The 22,336-nt window shown below is 36.9% G+C and overlaps 1 protein-coding gene across 2 annotated transcripts in view; it reads right to left on the reverse strand.

Annotated features, from left to right (window-relative positions):
• Nucleotides 1–18,870, reverse strand: part of LOC6045490 (dipeptidase 1) — a 416,070-nt gene extending 397,200 nt beyond the window's left edge. For both annotated transcript variants that reach the window (XM_038259115.1, XM_038259116.1), the window contains exon 1: nucleotides 17,854–18,870. The gene's annotated coding sequence lies outside the window, so the exon portion shown is untranslated. The remainder of the gene's footprint in view (nucleotides 1–17,853) is intronic.
• Between the last annotated feature and the right edge of the window lie 3,466 nt (nucleotides 18,871–22,336).

A 22,336-nucleotide genomic window follows, 5' to 3' on the forward strand; every position in this document is an offset into this window, starting at 1 on the left:
TTTGGTTAAGTTTGAAAACGTTTAACGACTTGCATGGGGAAAATTTCAAGTTGAAAAACAAATAAAATTGAGCAACTTTTCACTTTCGTCAAATTCAACAAAATTTCCAATCAGATCTGAAACAGCATTCATATCTTCTACACAGTCCAATCGATTTCCATCAGCAGAAAAGTTCCCCAGAGTTTTCCACCCACCACCACCCACCCTCCCTCCCAACAATTCGATTAGTTCAACTGATTTTACGAGACCGTTTAATGGCTAGTTTAACATCCACACAAATTCCCAAAACGCTCTTTCACATTTACGTACATCGTCGTCGTCGAAGGCCTCCTCCTAAACAAACATTTCTACGCTGGGCCTGGCCGATAACGCGCGGGGTGGCCCAAACTGGCCAAACGGAAATTGGAAAAGTGCTGAGAGTTTCAAATTTGTGGGGGGGTCGCTCCAAATTGAAGAGGCGATGAAGAGGGGGTTCGGGAAAAACACGCACTCGTAACTGGTTCCCACTCACCCCACCCTCTCAATTCACGAACCCACGTGGTTAGTTTTTCCTCGCACACGGAATGTGAGTGTGTGGGATTGTGTGGTGGGTGGTTTTATTTACTCTGACCTATTCTCGAGCTCGTGAGCGAATGTGGGACCACTACAAGTTGGGTCACGCGGGCTTTGGAGTCGTGGGCTCCGAGAACTTCAGCCACTTAGTCAGGTCGTGTGGTCAGGGTGTTTTGTTAAATTAAGTCACTCGGTTACACGCTATAGCACACAGTTATGCATGTTGGCACACTTACGCGTGGGAATGCAAATTTGTCTGAAAGGTGCACAGTTGATGGAACGATGCATAGAAAATGTGGTAAACTTTAGTAGGATATTTTAGGAAACGTTTATGATTTTAATTATTTATTTTATTTCAGTTACAATAACTGTTGTCATAGGTCATTATTGAAGATGCCCAAAGGATTCAGAAAGTAATCTGAATTAAAAAAATGTTCCAACATTGTATCTGAAAACATCTTCAAAAAAAAATTTGGTTTTGATCCGTTGCAAGATGAATTCCGATCGATATCAAGAAATGGCCATATTTAGGAACCTGTTCTTTTTTCTTTTTTACTGTATCCATATATCGATAGATATATTATTTTATTATCATCATATTATTATTTCCGCAACGATTTTCAAGGGATTTCACGGAAATTTATAAATTTGACGACGCACAGTGGGAAAAATCGAGGCAAAAAACTTTTTGCGCAAGGCCCGTTTAAGGCCGATTTACCAAAATGTTTGCTTTTATTTATTAGTTTCGTATATCTTGCTGAAATGTTCAATACTTTGACAAAACTCTTTACTAAGTGAAAAATTCAGAGGAATCGATTGGTGATAGTGAGAACCCGCAAAATGTACCTTTATATAATTTCGATGGAGTAGAGAAGAAAGAAGAGAAAGTTGAGTCAACGCCTTGAGCATTTCAGCAACATATTTGAAACTAATAAAAACAGTAAACAAACAGGACAAATTGACATTTTTAAACAAGTGTGTTTGAACCTCAAAAACGTTTGTTTATAAGGCAACAAATTCTTTTACAAAATCGCAATCAACTTACACAGAAAAAACAATAAAGTGGCTGCCTTGAATATGCCAGTGACTTTATTTAGAATTCTTATCAACTCAACAAGTTAACGGAAATTGTTATTTTAAAAATGAAATTCACATGAGTTTGACTTTATTTTGTTGATTATAAAAATAAAACTATTGTTTATTTTATTTGTCCCCTCCCCTCGTTTTTTTTTCAAAAATATTAGGGGACAAAAATAAAGACTTACACCCAAAACTGGCAGCGCTAGTTCGAGAAAATGATGGTCTCGAGTCGAGAGAATAGTGGTACCATTCACGGACGCAGAGAACACAGCTCGAGATGGGCGATAGAACTATTCTCTCGAGGTTCATTTGCAAAAAAAGTTTATCCGTCAAACAAAAAACCAAAAGTGTCGACAAAGGGAATCGAACCAGAGACCTTTGACCAACTAATCCAATGACTTAGCTGCCTCGGCCACCACAGCTTGGTGACCAAGGAGAAGTCAGAAGTCGATGTATGACACTTGTTGAAGATTTATTGATTCAACTTACGAATGAACTCATTTGTTATGATGGTGTGAGTTGGTACCATTATTCTATCGATTTTGGCACTGAGCCCTCAATAGGGACGTGGCGTTGCATCGTGCTGCCACCTGGTTTTTTTATGCGCAAGAGTGGAAAAGTGCTGAGTCATCGTCTAAAAATAGACGGCGTCCTATCTCGCCCAGCAAAATGAAGTCGATAAAGTAGTCGGTTTCGATGAGAAAAAGTGGAAAACGTGGTCTAAAAATAGCGACGCCATCCCCCTATAAATTTTGAGAGAACGATTATCTCGACTCTGAATTTTGGGTGTAAGAGTGCACAGCAACCATGGAGGTTGTTGTCTTCTTATTCCAAAATAGACGATTGTAAAAATAGTCAAACTATGGAGTAAATAACTTTGAAGATAGTACTTTAGGGGATGAATAAAAAATCTTACCAATAGTTTCCGTAGTATTGAAGATACTAAAATGTCTGTAACAAAAAACTTGGTGCATAGGCTCTGGTTGATGAGTACCGTTAAATTGTTTTTAAAACTGAAAAACCATGTAAAATCGAAAGTTAATTATTCAAAATTCATTGTATGACGCTTTTTTTGCATTTTAAATCAAATTTAGACGTATCCCGGGCATACGGTAATAACAAAATTCATGACATTTCAATATCAAATTTTGTAAAAATAACAGAAACTGTTATGGAATCTTCTTGATAAATCCATTTTTGCATAAGAGTTTAATAACAGTTATAACATAACATAATTTGTTATTTGTCTAATATTTATTGAAAGCCAAAACAACTTTGGAATAACAAAAAAAAATCTCTTCAATAATTGTTTTTCCTTTTTTGAAAACTAATGATTGTAAAACAACTGGGCAGGTGTAAAATGCACTCTTAAACAAATTTTTCATTAAAATGTTGAGAGCATGGATTTTTATTTATTTATTATTTTATTGTTTTGCCCCCCCTTTCTTCAACCTTGACCAGAGTCGAGGGACATAAACTTCAAAAAATATCTGCAACGGCCTTAAAGTCTTAGCCATCCATTTTTTTTTTCAAAAATATGTATGTTACATATTTGATAAAATCATGGATAACTTATACAATTTTCTCAGAATATACAATTTTTCACAGAATGCACAGAATTACACAGTTATAATTATAAAAGATCTGTTTCTATTAAAAGATAAGAAGTTCTCTTTAGCAGTGATGAAAGAATCATCATAAAAAGAACATATTTTGACGCTCACCAAGAAAAAAAATCATAGTTGTACTCTCGCGCACGAAAGATCGTTAAAAGGAATCTCAAAAAATCATCAGCCTAATAATTTGCAGCACATCTTTTTCAGTACAGTCCAGACTCGATTATCCGAAGGCCTAGACCAAAATTTCATTTCGAATAATTGAAACTCCGGATAATCGAACCACAAATGCGTTTGTTTTAATATAATAAGCAATCAACCATTTAAATTTAACTAAAATGGGGTCGCAGAACTCGTTAAAAAAAAACATATTTTTTGTTTATGATTCGATAATCCGAAGTCCCTTACAGACTTTCGAATAATCAAGGCTTCAGATAGTCGAGTTTGGACTGTACGTCAGGCTTTGAAAAATGTCCTGTCATTTTTGTAGGTTAGAAATGCGTGAAAAAAAAATATTTAAGAGACACTAGCAAGGAGATTCACAAAAATCTTCGGGAGAGATTTTCTATTGCGTATTTTGACTCCACTTTTTTTCGCGTGTGAAGAAAATTCTCAGCTTTTCAAAAATATTTTTTTCAAAAGTGGGCAGACTTATGCACTAATTTAAAAAAAAATGAAAAACCGCGACTTTTTTCAAAAAAGTCACCTAAAAATGGTTATAACTTGAAAACGGTGCACTTTATCAAAATTTTACTAATGTACTTTTTGATTGCAAATTTGATTTTAAATCGAAAAGTGAAGTTGAAAAATTTTTGCGACCAATTTATCGATTTTTTCAAAAAATCAGTATTGATTCAAAAATTCTTAACTCGCTCAAAGATTTTTTGCACAACCTGGAAATTTCTGAAAAGTTGGCATTTGACATATAAAAAAATAAAAATAGTGTTTTTTTTGCAAATCCAGTTTTAGTGACTAAAAGTTTAATAAAAATTAACCAAAATTTATTTTACAGTGCATCATTTTTTTTTCAATGTAATCCATATCCAATGGATAAACAAAACAAACAAACAGCTACCACGTGATTGTAAAATTTGCACCATAACAGTTTTTTTTCTTATTTGGAGGTTTAGAATACAGCTAAATAGTAACAGGATCACCATAAATGATAATTCTATAGTTCAAAAAGTAATAAAAAGTCATTTTTCATAGGCGATGCTAGTCCACGTGGTATCTGTTTGACATGTGGCGTCGCGGTGTTCATCAAACATTCATAGCATGCTAAGGAAAATATGATGCTTTTCTGGGAAAAACCGTTGGTTCCGAAAACCCCGGATGTATTGCCGTTGAGCTTGATGAAGGTTGGACGAATCGACCTGGTCTCTTAGGGAAAATTGTTCTCCAGACGATTCCGCTCATTTCTGGCCATCCTAGAAGTTTCTACATGTTTTCCCCAGGCCTGTAGAAGCGAATGAACGAAAATTCAAAATTTCCCATAGTAAATCCCATGTAAACTTGAACTCGCTTGAGACAAGCCAGTTTTCAACCAAATGATCTGAAATTTGGTGTGAGAGTCCCTATGGGCATGCCCTACAAGGGGAACCACACCAGAACTTGATCTGAGAACTTTTCAAAATCCGTACCCACCCTAATATCCATACCTACAACTTTGCCGAGGACACCAAATCGGAAAAAAAATCTTCAAAAGATACAGATTTATGAATTTTACATCATTTTTGAATAGCCAGCTGTCAAATTTGTATGGAAAATTTTATGGACAAACTAATGATGCAAAATGGCTTCTTTGGGCATAACGAAGGCATTAAAAAGTTTTAGTCGGATTAAAAAATACAAAAAAATCGAATGACCGAAATCTGAGAGAATTGCTCAGATGTTTTAGAATTAGGGGAAATCTACCCATTTTAATCCTAATAAGCGGTCGTGTTTGAATGATGCTGGATAATCTAGAGTCTCCCTTGAATTTTACTAAAACCAAGTACACCAACGAGTAGAGCAAGTTTTTGTGAACATTTCTGTTTATTTTCACTTTCACTAAAAGTTATTCTATTTCTTTACCAAGCATTTAACAAAAAAAATTCCCAAGGGTATTCTAATCGAGGCGAATGCATTGGGCCACGCCCATTTTTCTAATATCGGCTTAGTTCTTTTTTCTTCCAACACTCTGTCGAGTGTTGCCATTTGCGCTGACAGTTCAAACGAACACTCACGAAAAGTGGCATTTATAGGGAAAGTTTCCTGGCATCGCTGGCTGTGCTAGCCTTTGTTCTTTTTTGCCTTCGTCTCTCGCTCGGTTTTCTTCAGCCTTCGGTTGGAATGCAAAGTGAAAATTGAAACGTCAAACGACTTGGCGCGTTTGTTTTTTTGATGGCGCTTGCTAATTTATTACATTTTTCGGGATTATTCTTCAAGTGAGTGCCTTACTAATGATCAAAAGAACATGTTGCCGGTAGTTGGAAGCAATTTCATATCTTAAGCGCCGTGAAAAAGTAAGCGAAAGTGAAAAGTTAATTTTGGCGATATTCATTAAGCGTTTGAGGGATTCTCGTGTGTGTCACTGTGTGTGCCAACAAAATGATGAGAAGTGGTCTCGCAAAATACAAATTATGATCAAAAGTGCATTAAATGTGATCTTTTGGGCCAGTAAGTGGCATACATTTGCGTGCTTACTCGAGGCGGTGCTGTTGCTGGTAAGTTTATAGCCCAAATAGTATTTTTGGAGCTTTAATCGAGCATCAAACTCTCCATATGACGAAGATAGGTGTTTGATTGGAAAGGGTAGATTTCCCCTACATGAGTAGAGTTGAAAACTTTAGCAAAAATATGGATTATATCAAACAGCCGATATTTTTTTGAACATAGTAAAAAGATGATTAAAAATTAAACACATTGTCAAAACTAAAAAAAAATACAAATTTAATGAATCATCGAATTTCTATCAATTATTGCTCGCCTGTAAGAAATACATTGCAGAAAAAAACAAAAACTGCTCGAATGCCTGTGTTTCATCAAAAACTGCTATACTGATCCTAAACAATCTCTCACAAATGCGTTCACCAATTTATGTCACTTTAATGCTCGCAATGCAATCTCCACCGTCTAGCCTCAAACCCAATTTTCCCGCACAAATCACGCTGCGCGCTGTAAATCATTGACCTAATATTCCCTAAAATTGGCACAACACGTCCAAACTATCTCCTTCCCATCTAGTCAAGGCACGAAATCAAAAAAGGTGCTCATTTTTCGTGTCTAGAAGCAAATCATGTAACAGGCCATTTTTTTATGGATCTAGACTAAATCGACCCTCCTGAATCCGAATCTGCCTGTTGATTTTCCCGATTCTCAAAGGAACCGAGATATTCAAGATGGCGTCCAATATGGCGGCTGAATGGAAAAATCACAATAAAAGGATTTTTAAGTTCAATCAACTACTCAAATTTAACTAAATTGGGGTCGCTGAACTCGAATATGATCCCTAGAATACTCCAAAGTACTCAGGGAATGTGCAATCCAAGATGGCGGCCAATATGGCGAAGTTAGAATATTGGAAATGTTTATACAGAAATGTAACAGGCTATCTAATCTAATCTCTAATCTAATCGAACACAAGCGCAGCCAGTCCGAAGAAAGCATCCGGGAAGAACTTATGGTTAGATTACGCCTTGAGTTCTTTCTTGTCATTATTAATGATTGCAGTACTTTCGAGAACCCCCGAAATGTATTACACTCACTAAAGCGGCCCGGCCTACTGCGTTGCATTAACCGCAAGAGACAGATTCTATGAACGGAACCCACATTTCATGGAATCATCAGGGGAAGAAGAAGAAGTGGGGACATACCGTACCAACCACTTCGAGTTATTTATAGAATATGGTGTGTGGTGTGTGTAGGGGAATCGTTGGGAGAGGGATTGTTGTATTTATTTAGTAAATGACCTTGTGACATTATTTCACCACTACGGATTAATTCACTCAAGAGGTGTCAACCCCTCGGTGGCCGAGTGGCTAGAGCATATGATTACCAATCCAAAGGTGTGAGAGTTCGAATCCCACCTGATTCCATGCGTTTTTTGTTCATATTCAAAGTTCAATTATAGTCCAATAATTTCAAGGAGACCGGTCGGGAATCGAACCCGGAACCTTCCGCTTATGAGGCGGGAGCCGTAGTCATTAAGCCACGGGCCGGTCCTAGAAATGTAACAGGCTATCAACAGATCAAATTTAACGAATTTGGGGTCGCTGATTTCCAATATGACCCCTAGAATACTCCGAAGTACTCAGGGAATGTGCAATCCAAGATGGCGGCCAATATGGCGAAGTTAGAATATTGGAAATGTTTATACAGAAATGTAACAGGCTATCAACAGGTCAAATTTAACTAATTTGGGGCCGCTGAACTCAAATATGACCCCTAGAATACTCCGAAGTACTCAGGGAATGTGCAATCCAAGATGGCGACCAATATGGCGAAGTTAGAATATTGGAAATGTTTATACAGTAATGTAACAGGCTATCAGCAGGTCAAATTTAACTAATTTGGGGTCGCTGAACTCCAATATGACCCCTAGAATACTCCGAAGTACTCAGGGAATGTGCAATCCAAGATGGCGGCCAATATGGCGAAGTTAGAATATTGGAAATGTTTATACAGAAATGTAACAGGCTATCAACAGGTCAAATTTAACTAATTTGAGGTCGCTGAACTCGAATATGACCCTAGAATACTCCGAAGTACTCAGGAATGTGCAATCCAAGATGGCGGCCAATATGGCGAAGTTAGAATATTGGAAATGTTTATACAGAAATGTAACAGGCTATCAACAGGTCAAATTTAACTAATTTGGGGTCGCTGAACTCGAATATGACCCCTAGAATACTCCGAAGTACTCAGGGAATGTGCAATCCAAGATGGCGGCCAATATGGCGAAGTTAGAATATTGGAAATGTTTATACAGAAATGTAACAGGCTATCAACAGGTCAAATTTAACTAATTTGGGGTCGCTGAACTCAAATATGACCCCTAGAATACTCCAAAGTACTCAGGGAATGTGCAATCTAAGATGGCGGCCAATATGGCGAAGTAAGAATATTGGAAATGTTTATACAGAAATGTAACAGGCAATCAACAGGTCAAATTTAACTAATTTGGGGTCGCTGAACTCAAATATGATCCCAAAAATACTCCAAAGTACTCAGGAATGTTTAATTAGGTATCCTAGGTATCGAATTCAGGGTCATATTCGAATTCAGCGACTCCAAATTAATTTGAACATTTGCAGCCTGTTGGATGTTGGTTCATATTCTAATGCCATATTGAGATTCCTGCGTATCTAATATTCAACCTAAATTCATAGTGAGCAAGTATTCTAGGGGTCATATTGAGTTCAGCGACTAAATTAGTTAAATTTGACCTGTTAACATTTCTGACATTTCCAATCTGCCATTCCGATCTTCAATTCTGGGGAGTTCGACCCCAAATTAGTTAAATTTGACCTGATGATTGCCTGTTACATTTCTGTATAAACATTTCCAATATTCTAACTTCGCCATGGCCGCCATCTTGGATTGCACATTCCTGAGTATATTCTAGGGTCATATTCGAGTTCGCGACCCCAAATTAGTTAAATTTGACCTGATGATTGCCTGTTACATTTCTGTATAAACATTTTCAATATTTAACTTCGCCATTTTGGCCGCCAATTGCACATTCGGAGTATTCTAGGGTCATATTCGAGTTCAGCGACCCCAAATTAGTTAAATTTGACCTGATGATTGCCTGTTACATTTCTGTATAATCATTTCCAATATTCTAACTTCGCCATTTTGGCCGCCATCTTGGATTGCACATTCTCTGAGTACTTTGGAGTATTTTTGGGATCATATTTGAGTTCAGCGACCCCCAAATTAGTTAAATTTGACCTGTGATAGCCTGTTACATTTCTGTATAAACATTTCAAATATTCTAACTTCACCATTTTGGCCGCCATCTTGGATTGCACATTCCCTGAGTACTTTGGAGTATTCTAGGGGTCATATTCGAGTTCAGCGACCCCAAATTAGTTAAATTTGACCTGTTGATAGCCTGTTACATTTCTGTATAATCATTTCCAATATTCTAACTTCGCCATTTTGGCCGCCATCTTGGATTGCACATTCTCTGAGTACTTTGGAGTATTTTTGGGATCATATTTGAGTTCAACGACCCCAAATTAGTTAAATTTGACCTGTTGATAGCCTGTTACATTTCTGTATAATCATTTCCAATATTCTAACTTCGCCATTTTGGCCGCCATCTTGGATTGCACATTCTCTGAGTACTTTGGAGTATTTTTGGGATCATATTTGAGTTCAGCGACCCCCAAATTAGTTAAATTTGACCTGTGATAGCCTGTTACATTTCTGTATAAACATTTCAAATATTCTAACTTCACCATTTTGGCCGCCATCTTGGATTGCACATTCCCTGAGTACTTTGGAGTATTCTAGGGGTCATATTCGAGTTCAGCGACCCCAAATTAGTAAAATTTGACCTGTTGATTGCCTGTTACATTTCTGTATAATCATTTCCAATATTCTAACTTCGCCATTTTGGCCGCCATCTTGGATTGCACATTCTCTGAGTACTTTGGAGTATTTTTGGGATCATATTTGAGTTCAACGACCCCAAATTAGTTAAATTTGACCTGTTGATAGCCTGTTACATTTCTGTATAAACATTTCCAATATTCTAACTTCGCCATATTGGCCGCCATCTTGGATTGCACATTCCCTGAGTACTTCGGAGTATTCTAGGGGTCATATTCGAGTTCAGCGACCCCAAATTAGTTAAATTTGACTTGTTGATAGCCTGTTACATTTCTGTATAATCATTTCCAATATTCTAACTTCGCCATATTGGCCGCCATCTTAGATTGCACATTCCCTGAGTACTTTGGAGTATTCTAGGGGTCATATTCGAGTTCAGCGACCCCAAATTAGTTAAATTTGACCTGTTGATTGCCTGTTACATTTCTGTATAAACATTTCCAATATTCTAACTTCGCCATTTTGGCCGCCATCTTGGATTGCACATTCTCTGAGTTATTTGGAGTATTTATGGGATCATATTTGAGTTCAGCGACCCCCAAATTAGTTAAATTTGACCTGTTGATAGCCTGTTACATTTCTGTATAATCATTTCCAATATTCTAACTTCGCCATATTGGCCGCCATCTTGGATTGCATATTCCCTGAGTACTTTGGAGTATTTTAGGGGTCATATTCGAGTTCAACGACCCCAAATTAGTTAAATTTGACCTGTTGATAGCCTGTTACATTTCTGTATAAACATTTCCAATATTCTAACTTCGCCATATTGGCCGCCATCTTGGATTGCACATTCCCTGAGTACTTTGGAGTATTCTAGGGATCATATTCGAGTTCAGCGACCCCAATTTAGTTAAATTTGAGTAGTTGATTGAACTTAAAAATCCTTTTATTGTGATTTTTCCATTCAGCCGCCATATTGGACGCCATCTTGAATATCTCGGTTCCCTTTGAGAATCGGGAAAATCAACAGGCAGATTCGGATTCAGGAGGGTCGATTTAGTCTAGATCCATAAAAAACTGGCCTGTTACACGATTTGCTTCTTGCATCGCTATTTTCGGGTTTTGTGCCTTGACTAATCGTTGAAGTGGCCAATTTGCCAACGGAAGCCCTCCGGCTGAAGTCGCTGCTGCTGCTGCTGCTGCACTGTTGATTTTGCTCTCTTTGAGGGCCGAACTCTTATCGAGCATCGACCATCTGCCAAATCGATTGGCAGCAACAGCACACAATGCTTCTTGTTGTTGTCGTTGTTCAGAAATGTGGCGCTGAAAGTGTGGCTAGGCTTCGGAAAGTGTCCTCGAGCAACACGGTGCGGAGTGTCCAGAATTTGAAGGTGGAGTTGACACGGAGAAATCTGAGGTCAGATTAGTGTTTTCAAAAGATTTTTTTCCGTGTTACAGATTATCTAGAACTACAAACAATGTACTCATTCTTGTTTACCCAGTTTGCGTTTTGCGTGTACAGATAAACTATTCAAATTTAAACATGAACTGAGCATTTCCCTCAACTACTGAAAACATTTCCGTGCAAAAAAAAAGAGAACCATTTTCACACACAAAGTGCGCAACAGTGTCGACAACAATGAGCGTACGGGGCCAAGATCCTTTCCTCGTCGTGACGGTGGCCACGTATTCCCTCGGGGGAGTAAAACCAATTTCCCGACGACCGACAACATCCTGCCTCGCCATTGTTGTCGCGGTGGGGCAAGCTTGCATGCCAGCGCGCGGAAAACTTGCATGCAGGCGATTCTTGTCCATTTTTCCTAGGGGAGGAGGTCCAATTTTTGATGAAAATCATTATTGATTTCCAGCAACTTTAAATAAACCTTGAAAAAAGATTGTTTTTTTTGCACCAAATTTTATTAAAAAAAACTTGGAAAAAAGATGTCACTGCCCATAATTGGTGACTCTCCCCCAACATAAATGTTTACCATTTCCATCGCAGCCCAGATGTATGTGCATTTATGCAATCGACACATGCGAGGTGGAACGGAAAGGGCATCGGGGCATCGAGGATTTTGCTGGAGCTTTGCATGCGACCATGTTTGAAAGCCGGCTTTTGATGCTTCTGTTGCTGGAGGTCACATACACAGTTTTGTTGTAAAAATAAACATTAAGCTCTCTAGAAATAGGTACAGTGTTGTTCGCTTTCGGTAGACATTTATTGACTTGAATATGGAAAACAGATTTTTTTTATAACTTTTTGTTTTTTTAATGAATTGTTCATCTCAATTTTCAATTTTGTTCGAAAACCCAAAAGGAAAACTTTCAACTCATTCATTATTCTTTACAAAACCTCCTCCAGCTTCTAGAAACAAACTTGGAACTTCCCCCCCCACTAACAACCGATTCACTCTTGAAGGACCAAAGAACAGCACGGCTTCATCCCACGTGCGGACGACCTTTCCCAGACCGGGTCAGTTGTTTGCCATTGCCCATCAGTGGAGATGCCCATCATTACCACCAATTCATCTGCGGCGTCAAAAGCCTTTCGGTTTCCCCCCGATATGGTGGAATATTCTCCGGAGACGAGCGTGGGTTCTTTGTTTGGCGATGTGGGTTTGTGTTTGTTGGGCGGTCGTTTCTTGAGAAATAAATTCATCATCTTTTAATATTTCGTTGGGTTTTTTTTTGTTCCGATGAAAAACAGTGATTTTTCCACAATTGAAGTATGAATTAAGATTAGACCCGGGCAGACGGTAATAACAAATTCATGCCATTTCAATAACAAATATTGTTAAAATAACAAAAAGTGTTATAGAATATTCTTGCAAAATCCATTTTTGCATAAGATAACAGTTTATGTTATCATAACAAAAAATTTTATTGGTCTGATAGTGGTTGAAAGCCAAAACAACTTTGAAATAACATTTTTTGTTATGGAAAAATAACTCCAACTGTTATTAGGATGATCGGATTAGTTGTTAAAATAACAAAAAATAATAACAAAGATTTGTTCGAAGAATTACTTAAAAATGTTATAAGTATGTTATAACAATAACAATCCAATAACAAAAAATCATAACGGCGAATAACAAAACTTGTTATAAATAATATCAAATATTATTGGCCTAGTATATTCAAATATCAAAAAATGTTATTCCCACGTTATTTCCGTCTGTTCGGGTCGAAACATGTACTCATTTTCAATAGGAATATTTTTAATGATTACTTCAAGCTCGGCACCGAGTGAACTAATTTAGGCCGTTTATCCCTCACTGCCATCCGTCTTGAGGGCTCATAAATCCCTATTGAAAATTATGAATCTTATTAAACCAAACTAAAAAAATATGTTGGCTAAATTCCATGAGATAAAAAAAAATAACGGGACCATCTGGAGGCCGAATGAGTGAGAGGCAAACAACGTCGAAATTTTCCGAAAAATGTTGCCGGTTTGTAGATTTGGTGTCATAAGAAGAGTTGTTGCTAATTTGTTTTTATGTACGTAGTAATTCAAAGTTAAGTTTTAGAGAAATACGATGTTCGGGGCAATTTTAGAGCAAACAAAAAACAAACATTTGTGTCAATTAAAAACTTAACTTAGAATTTTCGGTTGAGCAGTTACAGCCATTTTAAGGATAAAAAAGCTGAAATTTTTAAACTTGAATATCTCAAAAAAGCGCAGTCAAATTTAGCGCCAAGTTGCTTTCGAAAAGGAAAATCGAGCTCTACAAATGCTGTTAAAATCTCAGGGCTTCAAAACTTCCTCAGGAGTTTGGAAGAGTACTTGAAGCAGGGTTACCAGGTCAAATTATAAAGATCTGGCAAAGTATCGATCGAAAATCTGGAAAAATCTGGCTGGCGAAAATCTAACCATTATCATTGGTGAAGGTGAGGGAGGATATGAATTATTTCAATAAGTTGTAGAATTCAGATGGATTGACCTCAAAAATGTTTAATTATCATTCCCTCTAAGAAAAACTCATTCAATTTTTGTTTAATTTTCAATTAAATTCGATCATGTTAATCAAAAAGTTGTTCAAAATCGGCATGAAGTAAAAATTCTGGTTAAATCTATCAAAATCTGGCTCTGAGAAGGATGAATCTTAATTCTGACTGACACTTGAAAAATCTGGCATTCTTAGATTTATCTGGCAACCTGGCAACCCTGACTGCTATGCTGTAGCTATCTTGAAGAGCTCTTGTAGAACTCCTGAAACTTGGGTTTCCTTGTAATTTGCCCACTCAATTTGAATCTGCCCTCAGAATTGAGCCAAAGTGTCAAAATTCCATTACACAGAAAAAAAATGATAATTATATTCATCAGGAGATCATGAGTTCATTTTGATCAGGTTTTGATGAAAACTCATCAGGTTCACATTTCTACACATTTTTTAGAAAACTTACACAAAAATTAGGTAGGGACAGATATGGGTAATATGCACCCCTAAGGGCATACTCTGATTTCACAACCATAACAACATTTTTGTGCAAGAATTTTGTTAGATGTTCTTAAACAACTATTATTCTTTGTCATCCATGTGAAAAAGTCTTGGAAACCCTCAAAATAGTTTGAAAATACCAAAAAATACCAAAACATTGGGACAAAATGCATCACAATAATGGGCAAAATGGGGCAAAATACATTAGGTAAAAGCAGTTTTCACTAGTCACCACTAGATGACACCGCTGTTTTTACAAAGGAGCATCACAGCGGTGTATTTTGCCCCGACCACGCTTTTTGCATTAAATTTAATTAAAGATACATTTTTTTATGTTTTTGGACTCATCTATCTATTGAATAATGAAGACTATGACAAAAACTATATAAATCAATACTGATATTGTATCAATGCTTTTTTGCTCCAACAACCACATTGAAAGTTCAATGAAAATTAGATCAAAACACAACATTTTAAAGTTTTGCAAATACATGAAACATTCGTGAAATTTTCCGATTTTTTCGAAAAAAAATATTTTGAAATTTTTTAAATCAAGACTAGAATTTCAAATGGGAGTAATATTCAAAATTTTCAAAATATTTTTTTCAAAAAGATCGGAAAATTTTACGAATGTTTTATGTTTTAACATTGAAAATCGGACCATTAGTTGCTGAGATATCGTCATTAGAAAATGTTGGGTTGTTTTGATGAGTATTAGAAAACTTAAATTTTCGTGTTTCTTTTTCTTAAAGCGGCTCTATCTCAACAACCCGAGGTCCAATCTTCATTGTCTCTTAGACAATTTTATAGCAAATTTTCTGAACTTTTCAAAAAAAATATTTTTAGAAATAATCACTCATGCTCAGTATTTTTAAAAATTGGAAAACTGCAAATATTTCGCTAAAATCAATTTTTCGGTGGCTTCATCTAGAAAACGGAGCCCTGTATCAAAAAATCTGTACAGTACTTTTCGATTGCAAATTCAATTTTGCATTAAAAAATAATGTCAAACATGTTTTTGCATGAAACTTCGATTTTTTCCAAAAATCACTGTTTTTTTCAAAAATTCATTACTCGGCGGCAGATTTTTTGACCATGTTTCTCTATGGCTCAAAAGTTGCGGATTTTTGTCCCCTAAACATATCAAAAAATCTCGAATGTAAAAAATACGTATTTTGGGAAATTGAGTTTTAGTGAAAAAAAGGTTGATTAAAAAATCTGCAAAAAAAAATCCGTGTACCTATTTACCTATTTTTTTGCCGTTGTTGATCAGAAAATTCACTCAAAAGTTACAGCTGTTTGAATATTTACATACCATTTTTGTATGGACAGCAGCCAAAATTATATGGAGACTTGTATGGATGAACCAATGACGCAAAATAGCTTATTTGGTCATAGGGAAGGCCCCCACAAAGTTTGAGTCAATTAAAAAATACAAAAAATAAAAATGCTCGAAATCGGCCGATTTCGTAGAGAGTTGCTCATATCTCCTTTTCTCGATATTCGTTTCGATATCGACACATAGAGAATCGATCGTAGTTATAGTGAACTACCATAACAAAATTCATGCAATTTAAAAAAAATCAAACATATAGGTGAAATACACCCATTCCCATCACTCTAAGTGGTGGTGTCCAAATAATGCTCTATAATCCTGGGTGAACCTTGAAACTTACTAAAACCAGGTACATCAACCAGTAGAGGAGGTTTTTTTGTGAATATTTTTGTTTAGTTTGGATTTTAACAAATGTTATTTCTATTTATGTTATAAGCATTGGACAAAAATAGTTCCAACGTCTATTCTGGTCAAACAAGAATGCACTGGAACCCACGTCAAGTAGAAATTTTGATCAAAAATCTATTGAATTTGTTTATGGCCTAAACAATTATGTTGGAGCATAAATTTAGCAACAAACCCTTCCCTTCATATGCTGCAGAAAGGTAACTGAAGCGAATAAATATATTGCATCTTAAAAATTGACAAGGGGAAACAAAACTATTAAACAGTATTTTGAACTGCTTAGAGAAAAAGCCTTGATTAAAACAAGTTTCCAATAAAACATTGGTAAAACAATTTGTTGAAATAGTAAGATATTGCCAATTAGACGGAACTGGGGACGAATTCTTAACCTTCTTAACAAATGACAATTCTCCCAATTTATCTTATATAACAGTTTTTCATAAACTTCGTTAATGTGCACCTATTCCTTCATATTGATTTGTGAGTTGGAACTATGCTGAAAAATCTGTATTTGTGGCTGTGAGTAATCTTAAGAATGCATTGTTAGCAATGTCACCTTCTACTGTACATTTCCTGAAGTTCATTAACCCTCAGAGAATTTCCCCACTCTCCGATCGGGCTAAAATTTTGTCTGGGGGATCTTTGGCAGAAATAATTAGACCCGTATTTTTTTGTTTGGCCATTAGGGTGACCTACGCCGTGTTAGGGTGGTCTGAAAAATGGAAATTTTCGTCGATTTTTAAAAAACCACATTTTTTCAAAAAATCATAACTTCGCACCATTCAACCAATTTTAGCTGTCTTGAGCGGTAACGAAAGGGTATTAGATAGGCTTCTAAGGAAAAATACTTAAAAGTTTCAAATTACTAGCCTAACATTTGAAAAGGCCAAATGAAAACTTGAAATGCTTTTTGAGGGTTTCGGGACCAAAGAGCCTATGTCTGAAAATATTTTTATCGGATTTCTCGAAAAATTTTACATATTCTATCAAAACAGCATTTTAAGTTTTCATTTGACCTTATCAAATGCCTATCGTTTGCACTCAAGACAGATAAAATCGATTGAAATGGTGCGTAGTTATGATTAAAAAAAAATAGTTTTTGCAAAAAATCGACGAAAATTGCCATTTTTTTGGACCACCCTAAAACGGCGTAGGTCACCATTGCCAAACAAAAAAATACGGGTCTAATTATTTCGGTCAAGGAATCCGCAGAAAAATTTTGAGCCCGACCGGAGAACTTTTTTTCGAATCATTTTGTTCACGTGGGAAATTGCTGTATATAAAATTGTGTGGGTGAGAATTCAAGTTAGAAATAGCAGATAGTACCAAATAAAAACTACTTTAGATTTGCATCACTGCATTTCTGTATTATTTGAATTTCACATACTGTTTTTCATCAGAGTAAAATAAATCAAACAAACCTTAAAATTCAATGGAAACTAAGATTTGACCAAATAAATCAAGCAAAATATCAATTTCCAGATTTAGTTCTCGGAATGAGTTTGTCGAAACAAAAGAGATCCAAATCTCCCAACCAACCTCCACCCACAGTAATAACACAACCATCCTTGCCAGGCTATCACTCAAATCCATCTATTTCCTGCTTCACACACAAACGCCCATAGACGCCTCCCCATCGAAGGGCCCACATCCGATCCGGTGATGTGCCATTCCGTGACAGGGGTCAGTTTCATCGGTCTCCCCTCTCCCCCTCCGGGAGACACCCAGCCGGCCAGCTAGACAGCACTTACACTGCCAACCGGAAAGTGCCGGAAAAGCAAACAGAGATAGTGATGGGGCCCCAGATTCACGCAACGTTCGTAATTTCCGCTGGGGTGGGTTGGAAACCCCATAACCGGAAAAAGTGTGCGGGGATACTCACTTGAACTCCGAGCGGGGGTCCCTTCAGTTATCCTCGCGTTGGCGAAGACAAGGTGCCAACAACTCGATTTCGGTGGTATCGACAGCTGGTAATTTTGCTGGCGCTTTTTCGGCCTCCAGGGCTTTGATTTGATCTCCTTCTTTTCCGGATTGGAGGGAGAAAATGGCACCACTGTCACAAAATCACGTTTTTTTTCGCCTTCGTTATTTAACAAGTTCGTGAAGTTTCGTTTATTTTGCTCCTCTCTGGTTATTATTATTTTTTATGATCCTCGTCGAGACCAGCCGGCTCTTTGGACAATCCGGTCACGTTCCAAGTTGGCAACAGCGACGACGACCACAGGCAAATATTTTTATTTATGTCTAGCGATATACTCGGGTGGCCAAACCCGTCAAACTGGCAGCCCTGGGCAAAACCAAAACAACACCAGCGAAAATTCGCCATGCCACTAAATGACCGCAATATTTTTCACATTTTCCCTCCCTTTGACTTTTCACTCTGGCACGCTCTAGCCCCTCCCAGGGAAAATACGCGCCACGGTAGATTGGCTTTTCCTCTATTAATAATCAATTTTCAGCCACTGGCCTGGTGGGCCACCACGTGCCCACATCACCCAGAACACGAATATTCGTCGCGCGAGCCCCAAAAATTGCCACGCCACTTGTGTGTGAGTTGCCTAAATGGGCACACCAGCAGAAAAAGAAACTCACACCCACACCCTTAACTCAACTACACTAGCGCACATTACGCACGCCGATCGATTGACCGCGAATTTGCCAAAAATTTCGCATACCTCCCGCAAGTTGACCGAATTTCCGCCCGTCAAACGAAACAAAAAAAAAGGCTTCAAACACTAAGTAAAAATCCGCGCGCGCCCGCAATTGGTGGAAATTCCTCCTCCTTTCACCTACCCCCGACCGCACAATCCGAAATTTTTCCCGGTTAAAATCGCGGAATCTGCCACGAAACGTTCGAACACGCACGCGGTACGGTTTATATCCCGGTCGGCACGTCGGTTCGCGAGCAACTGAGGTGGCCTACTTCCAGGCGGTTGCGAAGAACCGCGCGGCGCCTACATCGCTGCAACCAGCAATAGGAAGCAATAGGAGATCAAACAGTCGCGCCGAGAGAAAATCAACAAAAACACACAACCGGAGATTGAGAGGAGAAGATGTGGATTGAGAGAGAGAGAGATGTTTGCGAAATTCTCTCTCGTTAAGCGGGGAGAGAGTGGGAAATCTCTCGAAAGAGATGAGTTACGGTTTGTTATTGTTTCGAAGCGGGCAAGGTAGAACGGGCCGGAAAATGAGTGGCACGCGGTTCGGCCAGGGTTATGGGAATGCATTTTTGCAACAGGGATGGGTGGAAGATTTGGAATAGTTCTAAATCTTTGAATATTTTTTTATTTATTTTTAATCATTCTGTTGAATTAATATCAGTGTAAATTCTTTCTCCAAAAAGTCATTTTCTTCAATGGTTATGACTTGCCATGATTTTCCGTTCGAAGACAAGTTTTTTTTATCTAATGCAATATTCTGACAAAAAACTGTTTTTTTTTTTAAGATTTTCCTACTTCTATAAAATGCAACTGAGATTTTTTTTATCTTCAAAATAGTATTTATAACCACCAAATAGTTCTCCAAAGAACAAATTAAAAAAAAGATAGTTTTCTAAGCTATATAAAATAGTTCATTAGGAACCATTCATAAACCACGTGAACGCTTAAAAAAAAAATCGTTTTTCTTCTCAGATTTAAAAATAAAATATGACGTTGTCATTGAAATGTATGAATTAAAAAAAACTATTGTTATTGGGGTAATTCTTTGCCAACTTAAACGAAATCGGGAAAAGTTGCCCCGACCCCCCTTCGATTTGCGTGAAACTTTGTCCTAAGGGGTTACTTTTGTCCTTGATCACGAACCCGAGGTCCGTTTTTTTTATATCTCGTGACGGAGTGGCGGTACGACCCCTTTCATTTTTGAGCATGCGAAAAAAGAGGTGTTTTTCAATCATTTTCAGCCTGAAACGGTGATGAGATAGAAATTTGGTGTCAATGGGACTTTTAATTAAAACGCCCGATGTAATGGTGTACTCAGAATTCCGAAAAAACGTGTTTTTCATCAAAAATACACCAAAAAAGTTTAATTTTTTCCCATTATCTTTACTCGACTGTAAATTCTTTTGGAACATGTCATTTTAAGGAAAATTTAATGTTCTTTTCAAATCTTTATTTACCCAGAAGGGTAATTTTTTTTCATTTAGAACAAAATTTTTCATTTTAAAATGTCGTGTTTTTTCTAACTATTTTTTCGAGTGTAATAATATTCTACAAAGTTGTATATCAGACAATTACAAAAATTTTGATATAAAAACATAAGGGGTTTGCTTATAAACATCACGAGTGATCGCGGTTTTACGAAAAAAAAGTTTTGAAAAAGTTACTTTTTGCGTTTCTCTTTGTTTCGTCGTCCGTTTCTGTCACGAGTGACGATGAACGGCAATGGTCGAAGACGACCAACCAACAAATAGGAGTCTATGCAACAAGTTGCAAAAAGATGATGTTTTCAGCACGAGTCGTTAATTTATCTAACGAGTTTTACCGAGTTGGATAAATGAAACGAGTGCTGAAAAAAACAAGTTTTGTTACAAGATCCATATATTTTTTTTTGCAATTCCGAAAAACACCGTTTTGTCTTGTCTTATTTTTGATTGTCAAGCTCAAGTGCCCTAAGCCCTAAAGTGTTTAAACATTTTAAATCAAAGATAGAGGTCAAAATTAATGTATTCAAAAATGCATATGGCTTATTCCCCGCGAACTCACACAAAATCTGGAAAAAGAGGCCCCAACTCCTCTCCGATAACCGTAAATCCGAGCTCCATGTTTCTCATAACTCATGACTGAGGGGCGGTACGATCCCTTCTATTTTTGAGCTTAAAAAATACGAGTAGCTTGAAATGGAAATTTGGTGTCAAAGGGATTTTATGTAATATTGAACGCACTATTTGGTGGTACTTAAAATGCCGAAAACGTGTTTACAAAAAAAATAAATAAAAAATTTTTTTCAAAAAAATGCCGTATTGACAATAATCCAGAACTTTTTTTTTAAATTTAATTTTTTTTGTGACGTTGCAGGGATATCTTTTGGAGTGTTATAACGTTCTACAAAATTGAAAAGAAATATCTAAGTTTTTTTTTGTGATATAATAAAAACTGTATCTCGAAAGTCATTGCATCCTATGAAAAAGTGTAGGAAAATGCAAATGCAAAAATGGAAGGAAAAAAAATTGTCAAATCATTTTTCAATTTAACTTTAAAAAATACAATTTTAAAAACCTAATATATGTTATATTTGGTTTTTAAAATTTTATTTTTAAATGTTAAATTGAAACATGATTTGACGATTTTTTTCCCTCCTTTTTTCAGGAAATAGACAATATTCGATGATTCAAAGAGACTCACGAAAAATATAGGATGGTAAGTCTTTACTTAAAAAATACAAATCTTTTATCAAAACTATATTTGTGAAAAAGGGTCTAATCGTCAAAATAAAAGCAAAGATCTATAGGGGGAATCTATTCTCCAGACAATTTTACATAAAGTCTCCATATTGAAAATTCTCTCAAGATCAATCCTTGATAAGATACAGCGGCTTTAAAAATAAAAAAAAAATGTTGAAAAAACAGTGAGTTAGCCGAGAAAAAGCCAATAACATTTTTGGCTCAGAAAATAACTGAAAGGTTAACTTGCTTCTTTGAATTGCTACACCCAAAAGAACTAGGTCATTCGGTCAGCACAGTTGCAACATTAATGTAATTTCTGCACCCGTCCGTGGCTAAAATATGCCATTTCCAGAACGGCCAGCCTGACTTCTCCCCCGTTATAACGGGAAGAGCGCGATGCCTTCTACTCATGCGCGACCACTCACACTCAATGAGCGAGAATGGCTCTCCTCTCCGTTACGAGTCGCTCATTTTCTCTCATTCTTGGGCAGCATCCGGAGAGAGACTACATCAGCAGCTGTGCAAATAGGCTCTCGCGCGCTCTCATACGAAAAATATCATGAAAGAGATAAAGAACCATGCGAACCTGTCACGAGGTACGACGGCTTGTCTTAGGTCAATTCTTTGGCGGGGCTTGTCGTGGGTTGGCGTTCTTGCGGGAGGCTTTGTTTAAAAATTGTCTTGAAACCTTACATGACTGTTTGAATAGGACTTAGTACTAATACTTATATGACTCTATGACATCTCATCTTGTTTTATCAATGAGTTAAATAGAATTTTGTAAATAATTGTTACAACTGTATTATTTGAGGTTGCCAATACTTGAATAGTTCGGTAAATGTCCCTCTGGTGGAAAATTGAGGGCAGAGCTGTCAAAATGTCCATTTTATGAAATTTGTTAAATTTGTTGAATTTGTTAAATTTGTTAAATTTGTTAAATTTGTTAAATTTGTTAAATTTGTTAAATTTGTTAATTTGTTAA

This window comes from Culex quinquefasciatus, chromosome 3 (assembly GCF_015732765.1).
Source record: "Culex quinquefasciatus strain JHB chromosome 3, VPISU_Cqui_1.0_pri_paternal, whole genome shotgun sequence".
NCBI classification, from domain to species: Eukaryota; Metazoa; Arthropoda; class Insecta; order Diptera; family Culicidae; genus Culex; species Culex quinquefasciatus.